Source organism: Dunckerocampus dactyliophorus, chromosome 12 (assembly GCF_027744805.1).
Source record: "Dunckerocampus dactyliophorus isolate RoL2022-P2 chromosome 12, RoL_Ddac_1.1, whole genome shotgun sequence".
NCBI lineage: Eukaryota > Metazoa > Chordata > Actinopteri > Syngnathiformes > Syngnathidae > Dunckerocampus > Dunckerocampus dactyliophorus.
The window spans coordinates 26,930,584-26,949,561 of NC_072830.1; the positions used below are offsets into that span (position 1 = coordinate 26,930,584).

General features: G+C 40.6%; 1 protein-coding gene across 8 annotated transcripts in view; it reads left to right on the forward strand.

The window, feature by feature from the left end:
- Positions 1–18,978, forward strand: part of LOC129190911 (rap1 GTPase-activating protein 2-like) — a 100,280-nt gene that overhangs the window by 23,772 nt on the left and 57,530 nt on the right. The gene's annotated exons all lie outside the window — the stretch shown is intronic.

Genomic DNA, 18,978 nt, shown 5'->3' on the forward strand with positions numbered 1-18,978 from the left:
TTATTTCCATTCATGACGATTTAAAAATGTTGTCTTCAGGTTCAGGTGAAGGTTAACCAAGTAGTGTCCCTTCATTCATGTACAAGTATAAACATCCAGCCATGCACCATTTGCGTAAGTCTTCCTGATGCATGTTAGAGCATGCTTTAGTCAGGGAATCATAAAGATGTATGCGTGTGGATATGCTCAAGATGATTAGATGGCTGTTGATGACTGATGGCTAAGTGGAAAGAAGAGGAGGAGTTGACAAGATTCAATGTGATTTACTTAATGAGGTGATTTAGAACGTTGAGGGCTGCAGCTCGAGGGGAGATAATTACTAATGCTTGTCCTGCTGTCATTATCCTGCAGAAGTGCACATGATGGGCATAATGTATGTTGCTCCGTGTAATTACCTACAATTAAAACTATTTAATTGGTACACATGGAGACACAAGTAATTAACTGTCATTTGCAGTGGAAAAACATTCTTAAAAGTTTTTGTAGCACAAAAAGCTGTATTTATAACTTTGTTTTAAAATAATGAGCAGTTTTAGATTGGTGTCTCATAACCAGTTCAGTAGGCTTCTGTTTGACTTTTTTGGATGACCAACCCATTTATTCACGCTTGGGACCACAACTGGGGAGGTCCATTGGCTGGGCGCTGAGTCACTGGCTAAGAATCAAATGTGCACGAAAAGCAGAAGCGTTTACCACAACACTAACAGTCAGACAATTCAGTGTGGCCTCGTCTACTTTTCTGGAGTTTAGATGCAGGGTCACGTTATTTTTATTTAGCTTCATTCTGATATAAAGAAATCTCTCAGCAATATTTATATAGTGGAGGCTCAGAAGTCATTTAGTTATACATATGCTTATACAGTAATCCCTCGTTTATCACGGTTAATTGGTTCCAAACCCAACAGTGATGGGTGAATTTCCATATTTAGAAATGGAGTATTTTCATAGTTAGAGCATAGAAAACATGTTTACAACTTTCTGAATTCGGTTTTTAACACCGTGCTTGTGTATGCGCTACATTTGTGTTCTCTGGGTGAGCCGAGTAGCGGACAGGAAGTCACGTCGAGGTTCAGAGTTGAATTTCGGCCACAACAGTAGCCCATGTTTTTATTCTAGATTTTTAGTAGGGACTATTGTGCCTGTTGTGAGATCATTCAAACCTGCAGTAAAAGCCTGTTGTTCCAGCAATCAAGTCTGGTGATTGCATGTTCCACCGAACATTACAGTAACATTACTGACACCTAGTGAACAGTGTAGAATACTACATCAACTTCTTTGAATGCATCTTTTGAATGCCTTATATTTATATTTTAGTACATTTAGCCATTTTTATGCTTGAAATGCTTAATTCAGGCATAAAATGAGTACAACTCTAGACCGAAAACCTTTGAGTTTGACATCAAAAGATAAATATGATACCAGGGAACAACATTCAGCTTTTATTTCCAGGTATTTACATCTGGATGCACAACTTTGAAGATAGCACCTTTTCTTGGAACCTAACCATTTTTCATGTGAGCAAAAGTATTGGAACATGTGGCTGACAGGTGTGTTTTGTTGCCCAAGGGTGTCCTATTGCATTGCTTATTCAGTCCATAAATACCACTCAATGTCTACACTCAGTTTCAGATTGGGTAGTATAGATTTTGCCTGTGTAGACTGCATTTAAGAGTGAAAACAACACGAAAACCAGAGAGCTGCCTATCGATGAAAAATAAGCACAAACATTGCTCATAGCCACGACAACCATTTGGAATGTCCTGAAGAAGAAATAAACCACTGGTGTACTAAGTAACAGGTAGACCAAGGAAAACATAGGACGCTGATGACAGAAACATTGTGACTGTACAGAAAGACCCTAAAACAACGATTAGTGACATCAGCAGCAACCTGCAGGGGGCAGGAGTGAAGGCAACATAAGCACACTGGCTACACCAGAAGATGCAAACCACTCATCAGCAAGTTGAGGAAGGTCAGGCTGGAGTTTGCCAAAAAAATCCTGAGATGAGCCTCAGACATTAACCAGTCCATGAAGTCATTTTGGCTCTGCAATTGAGGACACTGGTATTTAAAATTTGACCAGTTTTCTAGCAAAAAAAAAAAAAAAATCCTGAGACTGTTGTGCGTCTCTTTTTTTCTTTTCGACCAAAATTACCACAATAATCACAGTGTGTGTATCGCGGACGAGTCTTGTTCCTCTCAAGTCCGCTGAAAAATGGCTGCCTCTCAGCGTTAAGCAAATATTTACTCCTTGCCTTGTGCCTGATGCTACTCGCACTCAGACACAGAGGAGCTGATAAGCGGGCCATCTGGTCAGAGAGCTGACTGTTAAGGACTCACAAAGCAGACCCTCACCTTTTCAGTGGCATCACTGAGAGGTGGCCTTTGGGAAGAGAGTAAACAGCATCCACATGTTCACTTTTGCTTATACACCCTCCATGATACACGTGCCCACCTACGTGTGCGTCTTTGGAGGAGGCATATGAGGCGATGGGATCAGATGAGGGACTTGCCTCTATTGATTCTCTTTTATTTTCAAGGTGCACATTCATTTATTTTGGTGAAACACTGTGCTGCAAAATGCAAGACATCTATGCCAACCGTCTACCAAAAGGAGCTGGACTGAAATGCATCCTTGACTGTGATGATACCGTAATGATGTGATTTAATTGACACTGTCAGAGGGATATCCAGTGTTTTTCTGTTTGTTATCGTGGTTATATTAGTAGTATGCAGTTGTAACTGCACAGCATCATAGTCATGTAAGAAATGGACTGTTGCAGGCATGAGTACACGGACCACTCCATTAAGTACAGCGGGTATACTTGCATCTAAAGACTAATTTTGATTGACACTGTCAGAGAACTTAAAATGCTTGTCGTTAGCAGTAGTTTCAAACTACTAATACTAGTGATGTTTGCTTTTGCTACAGAAAAGTGGCACAATGATGGAAAAGTGCCCATTGTTGTCTTGGTAATGCACAATTTTGAAATTACGCAGGTGTACCTAATGAAGCGTCTGAGTGGATAGAAGCCTGAGCAATTAAAATCAGGTTTTTGTTGGCGAGAGTAATAAACTTGCCTGATTTGTTGTTTGCAGTCCTCATTTTAGATGATCAGTGGTACAGAAAACTCAACTGTGTGTGGGTGCATCTCTTTGTGTGTGTGTGTGTGTGTGTTCTTCCACAATTTACTTTTCAATTTCCAGCTTTCTTCCCCAGAACTAGTTAAGGCCCCGAGGTGTTGCCACTGGAAACTGAATAAAAGGCTTTTGCTGTGCTGTGTTGCTGTTTTGCACACACTTGATCTAACCTTGCTGCACATTACACCCTCATCTTTTTAGCATCAAGAAGAAAAGAGGGTGGTTGTATAGGCTGGAGGAAATAAGAAAGAGAATGAAGAGACTTTGAGTGGGCTACAAAAGATAAATGGGAAGCTTCGGTGATAGATGAGAGCTCGGAGATAATAAAAAGGGCAGATTAGAAAATAGCAAAAGATAACAGGAATAAGACAGCCTGTCCTCAATGTTGCTGTGCTCTTTGCTCACCTCACAGAGCAGAGAGCCTGCATTAGCGATGTTTGCTGAACGTTCAGAATGGAGTGACTCCTAAAGGAAGACGAACATAAGCATGAGAGAGGGGTACTGTACATGAGGTCTTGGTAGTGATGAGCGAGTACACCACTATCTGTATCTGTTCACCCATCTAAATTATCTGTATCCGTATCGGTACTCGGAGTGGGTGGGGCGTAAACCGGAAGTGGGCGGAAATGGGTGGGGCTTAAATCGGTACATTACTTTAAGTCTGAAATTGACATGGATTGATCAGAAGTTGCTATATTATTCAGCAGTATGTGTACTGTGTATGTGTGTAAGTGATCTGTAAGACTTTATTATGTTATTATTTTTAAATGATCTGAGTGAATTGGCGATTCATGCAAACATCCAGTGATGGCAAACAGGGAAATAATCAGTCAGCCTTGTTCACTGTAGTTTTCTCAAAAGCACCACATTCAGTGCTATGAGCAAAGTTTTCCAACTGACTTTATATCTCCAGCCAAATTAGAAGCAAGCAGATGAAAAAAACAAAAAAACACCGGCAGTGACCGACGCAACGGGCTGTTTACAGCTTCTCAAATGCACCGCGTACGTAACAAAACAAGTTTACCAAGTAACTTTAGATCCCAGCTGAGCTGAGGATAACCTAAAAAAAAAACCTGTCCGGAGTGGAGGCAGTGACCAACGCAACACGAGCAGTTTTTCACTCTGACGCAACACATCTACCAAGTAATTTTAAATATCATACAAACTGAAATAGAGAATGCGAGCTGGAGTCGAGCCAAGCAAGCAGAGAGTCAATGTCTGTATTGTGTTTGTGTGTGAAGGAGTGAGAGGCATGGCTCCTCTCTCTGGCTGGGAGGGGCGGTCGCTGTGCGTGAATGGCCAATCACAGAGCGTGAAGAGGGAATACATAAGTAGTTACCCAATGAGGATTTTCCTTCATCAGAATTACGGATAATGAGGAGATGTACTGGTTTCATGTTTGTACTCGGCAAAAATGCATTATCCGTTACGGATACTCATCTAAAAGGATTGTCCAGCTCATCCCTACTTCTTGGCTTCTTTTGCTCGATCACTCGCACATTTTGAGGACAGTTGTTTTGATAATGTGCCTCAGATAAAAGAAAGTTTGGGACTGAATATATATTATCGGAGGGGGCTTTTACGATCAGCTGCCCTGACTATCTTTCCTCAAGCCAGACCGGGATCTGCGAGCGAAAATACACACATTGAGGCCGATGGAAATACACTAACAAAAAGTTAAAAAAAACAGAAGACATTCAACCGTGGAAAAGCATGCCAAGGTGGCATTAAGTAAATCAAAATAGTTTCTACTAGATATATTCTACAAATCTTAGAATAATATGAGTTTTCATGCCAAATTTCAAGGCTGGCTAAACAGGGAACACTGTCACTGTCAGTGGAAATATGTTTGTCCATCAAGATTGATGATCACCATGAGTAACAACAAACAATATTATGTCACAGGGGTAGAAGGGGAAAAAAAAAATTCAACAAGGAGGGCCGGTATTGCTGGATTAACTCTGAGGTGTCTGAGGTGCCTTGGACTTCCACTGGTGTCTTTCTATTTTAGCAAGACTGATGCGTGCTGATTCAAAGGTTGCTGCTCCATCAGTAACAACAGATCGCCATGCATCTCGCTGCTGAACCGGTGATTCCCAGCTTACCAATACCAAAGAGTGAGGTTTTGAGGGAGTCCTTGAAATGCTTTTTGGGAGTGCCACGTGCCAGCCTGGAGACATGCATCCAAACCAAGTGTCCAGACCATCAGAGCTGACGTTTTGTCAACATGGTGGTGAGTGAAAGCCACGAACGCCAATCATTTTATTCGGGCCAAACAAACTTATTACAAAGTTTAACTTTGAATTGTAACAGTGGTGAAGGTAGAAATGTTTAATTGGGCCAGGGTGAGACCATTACTCACATCGGGGTGGCAATAAATTGATACCTGAATTATCTAGGTGGCCAGTGGGGTGGCCGAAGAGTGACCGGGGGTGGCCACCCTGTAGCTCCGCCACTGCTTTTGGACCGTCTATTAGAGCAATTAATAGCTGAGCAGTGTGCCGAGGACGTGTTTTCAATGCATAGTTTCTGGATTCTGCTCCCCATGATGGCGTCCAAACCCGCGGAGGGCATAATACGGAAGTGGAAGCCGATCGGCACACCTTTTTTAACTCTAGACTCCTTGGTTTACATGCTTAGTCATGCTGCTACAGAGAGCTTCCATTATTAACAGATTTATGTGCTGAATCATGCTTCACAATTGAAGTCAAAGTCAAGATAGTGAGAAAACTTGACCGGAAACGTAATCAGTAATCAACGTAATTACCTACCGCTTGCAGTTCATGCAAGACGCCACCGTTCACACAGAAAGTTGTGTGCTGCAGTGAAATGTGTCCAAGCGGAAATGTCGGCTAGGCTGAACTAATGTTCTGCACCATAGAGCCATGTTTGTCGAAATTGTCCCCCAGCCGTGGGGGTGGCCACTGGGCCACTCCCTATCTCCGTCACTGACTTGTGACATACAGTAAATAGGCATCTGTTCTTTCAAACCATTATTGGTACCATGCTAGCCGATGATAGTTTTTTTATATTTTATCTGGTTGGAAAAAATGTGATTTGTAGCTGGAGAGGGACAGCACCTTCAATTGATCACGTATGATACATTTTCGGGGTCAATCCCCACAAACACAACTCAGACTCATAATATATAAAAATCTGTCAGAATATTCGCCCATTCTGATTGCTTTTAATTCACTCCGACCGATTTTATAACTTAAAATAGCAGCAATCACTCTTAAGTATCGCAGCACCACATGTAGCTCATGGCTAAGCTAGGTGCTCCCTCACACTCCGATTGTAGAAGGCACATCTTTTAAGAAGGACGGCACGTCTGTGGCACTTCCAAGCTTCTCTACTGACAACAAAAGCCAACTGAACTCTAGCGCAGCTCTCAAGCTTGTGTCGGTCTCGCTCTCTCTCCCTAAAGCAACCGTGGTAAGAAAAAAAACCTCACTTTCCTGTTCGTCACCCCACCACATGACACACACGCACTCTATTGTGACTGCGAGTTCGTATTAAAACAATGTCCTGATGAAAACAATGCGGCTAGTCCTTAGTGTGTTTGTGCATGTGTGTGCCGGTGAATTCTCTGTGACCCTTTTACCAACACCCTAAGCATCCGTCCATGTGAAAGCTTTTGATTGATGGTAGAGCACCACGGTGCCTTGGTTCCTTTCTTTCAGAAGACAACTCAAAGCTTGACAAAGATGCCTTTTTTGTCTTTCGGGATGGCACATCTGCCTGCATCATACTTACAGGACAGACGTCCTTGTTGCCTTACTGTGATCAGAAGTAAATCTTGGTATTACTGAGGGGATATTTCTTTTCTGATTATGTTTGTGTGGGCACACCAACCCTACAATGCACACATCAGGAAGGCTTCGCTCTGGCGGAGCTGAACTCAAACCCAATTTCCTTTTGGAGGAATAATTCATCTCAGGAGCTGAGCCGTGCTTGTTTGGTCTGTATATTGTCAAAAACAGAGAAGTTTACCAATTGGCACTGCAAAATGAGTACAATTAATATGAAACAGTGAATTAGGAACATGAATAGATGTGTGATATTACGTTAGATTGAATTAGATTGTCATAGGAAACCCTTTGCAGACCAGAAGCTCTTTGAGAATAATATGTAAGAGATACAATTTAATAAAAAGTTGCAAGCAAGGAGACAAATCAAATGTAAGACAATTCCAGGCAAACGGTTACCTTCTCTCTAAAGTCTGCTCAAGGAGTTGGCATTTAAATCACTGCAACATTTAACCCGTGAGGGATTAATGGGATACGATCTTCATGTACGTGGAGCCTGACTGTGGGTTTAATTTCATCTTTAAATCTATCCCTGAGTTTCTTTCATTTTATCTCTGTACTTTCTTATGTCAATACCGAAGGAAATATGTTTTCCCCTCTCTGAACCACCTACATGTGGTGCTTTGCAGGGTCAGAACTGAATTACTCAGTACTGTGTTTTCAGGAAGGACCTGAAAGTGACAGAACTGGTGACTCCGACAGGGTCTATCGGAAAAGATGGAGAAAATACTTCTACTGGCCTCTAAACTTACACTAGAATTGATGGAAGTCGCAACTAAATAACTATCGTATCGGGGGAGTTACATTCCGACGTACGTGCTCCTACGTGCCCGCAAGGATTTTCAAACCAACAGACAGCGTGCAAAGCCCCTAGGAAGTAATGGGATGTAAATTATTTTCTGCGTGCACGCAGGAAAACCTTGCACGCCGCCAGGTTGCAGGGGCAAGGCAGAGGAGGAGTGCGTGTGTCGCAAGTTTAAAAGTACTTTGTGTACTCCCCCAGCTGGACGCACGGCAGCTGCTCACATAGCTTATCCGACATTAATTCACCTGACTTGGCCAAGGCGGGTGGCTCTTCCCGCTGTACACTCTGGTTTTCCCGGTCACAATACCCGTAGGCGGGAAGGCTGCCAACGGAGGGCGAGCGGCAAGCATGTGGGTTTCAAGAATCACTTGCTCCATAAGTACGACACACTTGCAACCCCTCTACGTGCTGGCCACGGCCAACACATTTCCCAAAAATTGCGGAGGCTGTGCGTGTGGTAACGTGTACGTCGGGATGTAAGTCCCGCTCATGTAATTGTGTAAGTCACACTCTCTTATCTCAGATACACAGATCTTGTACAGTTTGTATCTTGATTGCGGATCTATAGTAATCCCTCGTTTATCGTGGTTAATTGGTTCCGACCGGGATAAGTGAATTTCTGCCAAGTTGGTTTCTTTATTAATAAATTGAATATTTTCGTAGTAAAAGCATAGAAGCCAGTTTACAACCTCCTAAATATGGTTTTTAACATTATTAGAGCCTCTAGACATGAAGTAACACCCCTATAGTCACCTTTACACCTGTATTGCCTAATATAGTAGACATAATAACAGAAAATAAGACAAAAAAATAATTAAATAAACCTTAGCATAGACTGACACGTTAGCATTGGGAGAGTTTCTTCTGGTTTGTTACTGCATACTTCCTGCGGTGGCTGTCCTCATCAATGTAATGTAATGGTGGCTGAAAGACACCACGCCAGGATGGTGGCAGATGATCAAAACACACAGACCTATTTCCTAAATGCTTGGTCTAACCCAGCATGCAGAACGTCACTGCCCTCTATAGCCCACACTCTAAACAGCAGCTCAGAACTACACAATACACCCGTCACTACAGTAACATTAGTGCACTTGGTGACCAGTGTAGTACTACATACGGCATATGTTTTAAATTTGTATTTTTGTTCATTTAGCCATTTTTACGCTTGATAATGCTTAATTTAGGCCATGAATACATTAAAGTTGCTTAAATAGGCATATTTTTTTACTAATAATAGGCTGTATTCACCCACGAAACAGCGATGACTTCGTTAAACAAGCTTGACAGCGTGGCACCTATTTCACAGTGTGGTTCTGCAGCCGTGATGGAGACACCTCACAACATGCTTTGGGGTCTTGAATTGATCTTGCTGAGTAGAAATTTATTTCAAAATGTTTGGATTAATATTGGTGGACGGTGTTTTAGAAATTCATGGAAGTAATTTTAAAAGGACAAACTGCACTTTTGGCTCCAGGAGCATTCAAAGAGGGTGCCTGCCTTGCTAAGATGTGATTGGACAACCGCTACCCATATCCTCTGTAATATAATGACTTCTTTCTATTCTTCCTCATGCATTTTGCAAGCAAACTTGGGAAACCGGAAAATGATTTCCCTAGCTTGACATTGGGGGCCCTCAGAAGGACGAGAAAGAAAACAAAAGGACGAACAGACAAATAAACAACTGATATTGCTCTTATGGAAGATCACAGTCAGGGTTAGCAGAGCTTTTTGCTTTTTGAAGATCGGAAGTCCAAAAGTATGCAATATAGTTGTCTATAGACTTGTTCTAATAATCTTTCCTCACTATGAAATGATTATGTTGCCTCACAGCAACCATTATCTCAGGACCAATCAGTGAGGTGTCTGACTTTTCTGTACAGGATGTGTGAATGTTAACGAGTGTGAATGGTCGTCTATATGGCCATCAGGTGATCAGTCTACGGCAGGAGTGCTCACACTTTTACAGCCTGCAAGCTAACAGAGATTTGCTTTATATCCAGGTATTTAGTATATTTATAAATACACGTATTTATGTACTTTGCACATGTATATCATTGTATATGTATATCACACACCTTTCGGCACGCAAGTTACAAGTCAAAATGATCTACCGCTTACTACAGTATAAAACATATAACATGTACAGTATATAAGACCCAAGATCTAGTTGATATCATTCAATAATTCACAATTCAATATGGCAATAAAGATAGTTACACATAATTCCGCAATAGTTGTGTACATAACCCGAGTAGTCAGTCAAGATATCTACGTAGTGTTCACTGTACATACAGTTCATGAGTTACATCCGGTCAGCATTCGCTATCAAACATTACAGATATACAAGAAATGAAAATAATTATGCAAAAGACAAGGAAGCCGAAGTCAAGGCAAGAAAATTAAAAAGGTTTCAGCAATGGGCACATTTTCCAATTAATTAACGAAAGTGTATAAAACACTACAGTGGAGTTCAGGACGCAAAGTCAGTTACCTTGTTTTCTACACAAATATCCACTACAAATAGTGAACAAATACACTACACAACTACGCAAAAGTGAACAAATAGCTTTTGCTATAGATGTAGGGATCGTACCACTGAGTTAGTTTATCCATAATCGGAATAATAAAGATGAAAGTTTTCCATGTGTCGCAGGAGACATCTGTTCATCACTGACTTTGCCCCGCAGGTGCAACAATCAGGAGGGGAGCTTAATGTCAGCTCACTGATGTCATTGACAACTACAAAATAACATTTATGACGTGGGTGACACATGTTATCGACCTGCACTACCTTCGTCGATCGTGATTGACATACTGGGCACCCCTGCACTGGAAAAAATGATTTTTCGTCACAGTAAATGTTACTTTAGTCATATAGTTAAACCATGTGAGAAAACTGTAATTCATGTATTTATTTAAAAAATCTTTGTAATTATGAGGCACTCATGAGCTCCCTCTGGTGGCCTGCCAGGCATGGCTACTGGCCACTCATGGCTGCCATTGGCCAATGACTGGGACGAAATGCATTGTGGGTAAAAGGTAAAATAACTGTTGTTTGTTATTTTAAACTCATATTTGGTACTTGTCTTGTAGCCTATATTTCTGTTATTTATGATTATTATTATGACTTGAGTGTTAATTTGCTGTGTGATGAGTTTAGCGTTCTTTGTCAGATGACACTGTGAGTCAGACTGTCATATTGAGTAATGACCTCCTGCGATTTCCAATGGATTGACAAGCTCCTCGAGAGCTCTCTAATAACTCGTGATTGGCTTCTGCTAAAGAATGAGCTACTGACTTGCGAGCGGCACCGGCCTTAAATGATAAGTCGTAGTTCTGAAGCATGGGACACGTCACGAGAGCAGACATGGGCATAAATTAGGTTGAAAGTTAAAACAAATACACTGGATATTACAGCTTATATTAACTAAGACATTTCTGTAGGAAGTTTTTAATAAGCAAGTAGGGATTACTTGAAAAATGTCAATGCAAGCACAGTCTAAGTAAAATAACTACACAAGGAAGAAAGGATTCACAAAGAATGACAGAATGAATTGGAGCCTCATGTGTCTGTTTGTCCATTACTTTTGAAGTTACAATGCTATGCAATGTTTGGAGGAGACCAACGTCCTATAAGGAAGGCTAATTCCTATTTGAGTTTGCACCAAATTTGATGTGGTCTTGTTCCGCATGGCAAGTGCCACCCATCTGCAAAGTGTCATTGAAATTGGTAGTGTAATTTTTTGTGTAGGGCCAGAGTCCTGCTGATGCTGGGGAAATGACAAGTTATTGTACGAGACTCTGACAATGATCGTATTTTGAGGATGATTATCACACAGTAGGCCTACCGACCCAACTTGGCATTGCTCAGGAGCACCTGCTACAGTCAAATATTACCACATACTGTGTTTAGTATAGCTTCTAATGCAGTTTTACCTTTATAGAAATGAATAGCGCATTTGGAACAAAGCTGCCACTGATACCACATGTACCGAGATTGTGCATCATTCATCCTTTTTTGTGATTTTCTGAGTTGGCTACCAACTGGTAGTGACATATTTGTCTAGCGGTGCATTGTCCATCACCATCATCACTTGGCACTGTACATTTTTCTTGTTTACTGAATGTACCTGTTGTTTAAAAGCGAGGACTGCATATTGAAGTATTTGCAGACGGTACCAGTGAAGGGAATGTTTAAATTCCTGTGTATGTTTCTGCTGTGACATGGCAGCAGAGCAATCAGAAAACCACTTTCAGGGACGTGAACGCATTCATAGACTTTTTGAGAAAATGAAATAGAGGCAAATTGTCAAAACGCAGAACGCAAGAAACGCTGAATGCTTTACATGTAGAGTGACATTTCTAGGGCTGGCTAACAGCACTGAACATACGGTCAGTGTACGAGCACTGTGATCAGCAAAGCGCTGTCAGTGATTTATCGCTGCAATCAATGGAACAAATACATCTTCTATTCATCATCACGGCACTCGCGTTTCTGTCCTCTGATTGGATCTGATCTCTCTTTTATTCTCCACCTCACTTTTCACATTCTTTGCTGTGATTCTCATTTCCTTCCACCAATCCCGCTTCCTTTTTGTCGGGATTTCTTCAATTCATTATCTGTGAACATCTCTGATGAAGCATGGATTAGTGCTCCGTTTCCAAATGCTGCACACCTTCTAATTTTGACGACCCACACATTTGTCTTGCCAATGATACAGCAGCTGCATAATTTACTGACGGACAGAGTGACTCAGTACTTTCTCACTAAAGCTGACAGAATCCAGTTACAGTGTTGTGTGCCAGCCGTCTGGCGATTGCACCAATACTTATACTGATAGATCATCCATTAGACTCCACTTTAGATGCTGTCAGGGAATAGTTTGTAATAACTGTCTGGGCCTGTCTAGCTCTGTGTGTGCGTGTGTGTGTGTGTGTGTGTGTCCACCCCTTGAAAACACCCACTTTTCCTCTGCAGCTCCGTTCTGCTCTGAATCGCTCAAGACTGTTCACCTGCCAGTGCTGCTTCAAACTCGTAACAACACACAGCAAAACATCGTTTTTTTCACCCTCATTTTTTAGTGAGCTAAAGTGAAAGTGGGCATTTTAGCCAGCATATGGAAAACTATTGTTGTCGTGCATAAAAATGCACTGACTGGCTATCAAAACCATGCACAGTAACAGCTGTAAGCTGAACATAAGGGAATTCGTTTTAGTTGTCCCAACTACACTGCACAGGCGTGCGGTGTTTGGGTGCATTGATTCATACTAGACTTAAAGACGGACAGTAAATTGCCTTACACTGTCAAGCCAAGTCATTCATCATCGCTTCTCAACCACCTTCAACAAGTGCTTAGTGCACATAATGTCGTGTAAGTAGCTTCACTTTGCTCATATACCATCATTTTTGGTGTATGAGCCGCTACCTTTTTGTCACGCTTTGAACGCTGGTACGGTGATGCAGCACGTTTAAGGTTAAAAACTAGGTTTCCCATGATGCTTACAGAGCAGCTTCAGGAAGTGGTGACGTGGACAATTGAAGTGGAAGCTAATATCACATTTTGAAGTCTTATGTTTTGATCTGGCACATCTGAAAGTAAGTATGATCAAGTGTAGAATTACTACAGCTTCTGTTTGGACTGCCCTTGGATTTCGAAAACCTGGATGACTGCATGACGAAGAGGATAGCTCAAGCTTAAATGGCCAATTTTCCTAAAGACAAAAGTGACTCCGTGAGTGTCAATGAAAGAGAGAGAGAGACTGACAAAAGTCTGTGACGAAGGAATTATGGGGCTGTTCATTTGTGACGCTGAAGAAGACGACTATAGTGGTGCTAGTTTCTAGGAGGAGGGTGAGGACGGCGATGAATGACTTTTCTCGACTTTTCTACTAGTTAACTATCCATTTTGCACACACTGTTCGGAAGAGTTTGGAAAAAAGCATTCATTTAATCAACAGTTTAAAAAGTCTTTCTGTGTAACATCTTTCTGTGTTCTAAATATATAATATTTTGTTATGGATTTAATTTCCATCCATTTTCTATACGGCCTCTCCTCACCGCAGGGGTATGCTGGAGCCTATTCCAGCTGTCTTCGGCCGAGAGGTGGGGTACTCCCTGGTCTGGTTGCCAGCCAATCACAGGGCACATACAGTCAGCCATTCACACCATGCACAATTTAGAGTCTCCAATTAACCAAGTGAGGCCAACATGCTAACCACTAGGCCACTGAGCGGCATGGGTTTAATTTCATATTGGTGAATTTATTAGTTACGTGTCAGTATGATACGATACTGACATAGCAGTACCTCAGATCGATTCTCAAGTCAAAATATCAATACTTTGATACTTCAGTATGTACATCATTAATAGGAACACAGTAGAAAGTAACTCATTTATTGAGCTCTTGTCTAAATGAAGCACGGGCACCCTTTCAAAAGTACCAATTTGGCACCGGTATCCAGTGATGTCTAAACAATACCCAACCTTTCTTCTAACTGGCCAGATGAATCAGGACTGAGACATGTTATTCTCTGCTTCAGTGCTTAATAAAGTGAGGTTTATGAAGCTCTGTCACCTACTGTTTTGTTGGTATCTACTGCACAATTGGTGGCAACGCTCCACCGGGGTGATATTGTAGTTTATTGTAGTTATTGTAGTAAATGTAGCACAAAATACTGTTTCACAGCCTCGTGGGAGCAGTTGGCACATGACAGTTTTTCTTTATGTCTTGTCTGAAAGTTAACAGCTACATAAAATATGGAAACTGTTGCTTCATCAAAAACATCCAACAAGAAATGCAAATGCAGTTAAAGCTTGCTTTGTTTGAATTTGCAGAGACACAGTTGAAAGCTGTAGAGGCCAGCTGGTGGTACTGATGGTTGAGAGTGCAAACTCTCTCTGCACTTCAGAACGCTCACAGCTTTGTCCTCTGTGACCTGAAATGCTGCCAGAGTATTAGCTTAGTCCAGGGAGACGTTGGGGGAATCGACACCAGAAACGGTGGGGATAAGTCACAGGGAGACACGCAGGAGGCTAATTAAAGGAGCAAAAACGATAAACACTTGTAATTATGTACAGGGAGAATCGGAACACGGCAATATAACACAGGCCGAAGTGTTTGAAATCTGTTAAATAAGTTGGGTTACATACAGTGACGGTGTGACACGCGGCATCATGTGGTCACTAATGTGATGATTGCGCCACAAGGCCACAGTGAGGTAGAGTCTAAATGGTTATGATGCTGATGTGGTGATGATACAATCCATATTGTGTTTAATACTACTGTTAAAAAAATGCACTTTTTAAAGGCGGCCATTAAATCATATAAGATGCTTCTGAAACATAAATCCTAATCTTTTTTCAGTAAGTTTTTTTTAATTTTTTAATTTTACTCATACCAGATGAGCAGTTTGTGTACAATAGAAACTATGATCCATATATACGTATATACTGTATATATATTATTTTTTTAATACCACATAAAACTGGTTGTCATTCCAGCTAAACCGACCAGCATGGAAACGTTTAAGACTTTAGGTGTTTCTTTGAAAAGTAGTTTGACAAAAACAACCGATGATTACTTTGAAGGCTTCACATATCACCGTCATTATCATAATGGTGCATTTCATATTGCAGCAACCAACCAAATATGTGTCCTTTACATCAGTGGTTCTCAACTGCTTTGGCTGTTGAGCCACTGTTGCCAACTCCTCAGTGAGAAACGAAGCTACTGGCTGTCCTAGAAGTCACTAGATGATGTAATTGGCTAATTATTTGCATATGACGTTATAAGAGATGCTGTAGGAAAAAAGCATAACCTCGTAGTAGTGACTGAAAAACACCTTAATTACATGTAAAATGTATGGTGAGGGGTTTTACAGCCTTAAAACACATAATAATAATATGATATAATAATATAATATAATAATCATATAATAATAATTGTAAAAAATATATATAATTGGCTACTGCGCGGATTTCACTTATTGCGGGCTATTTTGGGAACTTATCCCCCGCGAAAAACGAGGTAACACTGTAACTTCGATATATTACTGCACATGCCAAGAAAACTGGAGTACCTCTCTTACTGTCTCTTTCTTAATTCATAATTTTCTTCCAATAACATTTATGATTCTTTATAAAAAATTACAACTACCTTGAAATTTAAAATATCAAACAGGTGCAATTTGGATAAATTTTTATTCTTTTTCCTGGTAATACATGTGCCTGGTCAGTAGTTGCTATTGGAACTATTGGTATGTGCATATACTGCACCCGCTAATGAAAAGTAAATAAGGGGTGTGGGGGCCGGTGCTGATGGACAGGAAGTCAGAGAGATACAAAGAAAAGAATGTTACCTAAAAACACACTCATTTTATGGGACAAATTTGAACCCATTTCTGTGGTTAGTTGTTTTACTACTATTGTCTTAGACTGCATGACTTTTTTGTAACACATTGTACTACATTTATCGTGTGAATATGCTCATCTCACCACTTCCTATCACACATGCTCTCCCATATGTGGGCTCATATTTACTCATGTGGCTGCGACCGTCTTATTATCTTACTTACATAAGAGCAATTTCACTGCCTCACAGCACTGTCAGAACAATAACTCACATCTTCTGCAGCCTGTTGCTGCACTTCACTTGCACGACATTTGTCATTTCTAAAGTGTTTAGTGTACTTATTTGCTGTCAAATATCAGTGCTGAAAGGCTCAATCATGCCAGTGATGATGTTGCATGTATACATCTCCCAGGAAGGAAATTAGTTCTCTCAAAGGGCTTGTGCAGCTACACCATCGGTTCTCAATTATTTTCTGTCATGCCCTGACTGGGGCACAGATATGCTTCCGCGCCCACCCCCCGATTTGAAATACTATTGAGAAACTGGTAACACTTTACAATATAGTACACAAAATGACAGTAGTTAATGAGGAACGAACCTACTTAACCCTCACCCTCACCACTACTCATTGCTTCCTCATTAGTTCTTCATTAGTTCCTCAGGAACTGCTCTAAATTGATGTGCCTTAGTTCCTCCGTAACTTCTCTACTCATTAGTTCCTCATTAGTTCTTCATTAGTTCCTCGGTAACTACTGTGAATTGATGTGCCTTAGTCATTAGTTCTTCATTAGTTCTTCATTAGTTCCTCGGTAACTGCTCTAAATTGATGTGCCTTAGTTCCTCAGTAACTACTCTACTCATTAGTTCCTCATTTGTTCTTCATTAGTTCCTCGGTAACTACTGTGAATTGATGTGCCTTAGTCATTAGTTCCTCATTAGTTCTTCATTAGTTCCTCAGTAACTGCTCTAAATTGATGTGCCTTAGTTCCTCCGTAACTTCTCTACTCATTAGTTCCTCATTAGTTCTTCATTAGTTCCTCGATAACTACTGTGAGTTGATGTGCCTTAGTCATTAGTTCTTCATTAGTTCTTCATTAGTTCCTCGGTAACTGCTCTAAATTGATGTGCCTTTGTTCCTCAGTAACTACTCTACTCATTAGTTCCTCATTTGTTCTTCATTAGTTCCTCGGTAACTACTGTGAATTGATGTGCCTTAGTCATTAGTTCTTCATTAGTTCTTCATTAGTTCCTCGGTAACTGCTCTAAATTGATGTGCCTTAGTTCCTCAGTAACTACTCTACTCATTAGTTCCTCATTTGTTCTTCATTAGTTCCTCGGTAACTACTGTGAATTTATGTGCCTTAGTCATTAGTTCCTCATTAGTTATTCATTAGTTCCTCAGTAACTGCTCTAAATTGATGTGCCTTAGTTCCTCCGTAACTACTCTACTCATTAGTTCCTCATTAGTTCTTCATTAGTTCCTCGGTAACTACTGTGAATTGATGTGCCTTAGTCATTAGTTCCTCATTTGTTCTTCATTAGTTCCTCAGTAAATGCTGTATTTTTGCGTACCTTATTGTGAAGTGTGACCGAGGAACTGATAATATCTATTTATGTGAAGCATACAAGCGTATTCATGAGTCAAACTGCATGCTGAGTACGACAAATTCATACATGTTGGCAGGTCTGCACTAATACTGAAAGTCCCCCCACCCACACTATTTCAGAAGCACTGACCTAGCTAGACACACATACTGTAGATTAAGTCAGTTTACCTCCCTTCTTCACTAAGTTTCATTTTTCTCCGCCTATCATGTTGTGTGAAATAACAGTTGGGCATTGTGCTGTAAATGTAGCCATCCACTGGAACTACACCTGACACCCAAACAATTTACAACCAAAAGAGGAACTGTTTCAGATTGCACAGAAGTTGTGTGCAATTCATGCTAATTTGTTCCCTTCCATAAATCAATGTTTACCTGCACATGTATTTGAACGGACACAACGTGTGTCCTTGAGCTAGGCTAGGCGCCCACACTATATAATCATTCTCTGAGAAAGGCAGAGAAAAACAGTACATTGAGGGGTGCTGTCATATACTGTATCAAAAGTAGAGATTCTATATGTGTAATATATTATAATGATATTGTCCGGCACCTGTAAATACTGCAATACAGTATGCAATGTAAGTTTTAGGTAAAGTGCCATGTTAATTTTAAACATTTTGTCTCATCCAAATAGTCATTAAAAAATCGTGAGCAATAGTCAACTAAAATCATGCTCTCCTCCTCCTACTCCTGGTCGTTCCTCGCTCTTTTGCAGCTTGACTATCACTCCCTCACTACATTGTGTTTTTTTAAAAAACAATTAACAAATGATCGCTGGTTGATGACCTATTATTAGTCACAAAATATTGAAAGACAAGTTATATGTAGTATTGTGGTCACTTGGCATCAGTAATGTTATGAGACATGATGTTAGATTACATACCTTTCACACTGCGTGGAGACTGGCAGCTGAGCCAGCAGAGCTGAGCCAACATGCCGCGGCTGAGACGGACATGCCATGGCTGAGATTGAATGAAAAAGGGTTCTCCTCTCATTCTGTGTGGAAGTGGTAAGTTTTTGGCTTCTATGTCCTTCTTCCCCACTCTGTTTGAAACACTTTATAAGTTTAGAATAAGTAAATTGGAGAGTCTAACTAGTTAGCTTGCAATGTGATGTAAACAAAAAAATAATACAATTGTAAAAATGACTATTGAGGTGTTATTTTATGTCTACAGGGATTTAATCATGTTCAAACCCGTATTTAGAAAATCATAAACAGGTTTTCTATGCTCTAACTATAGAAAAATGTCGTTTACTAATAT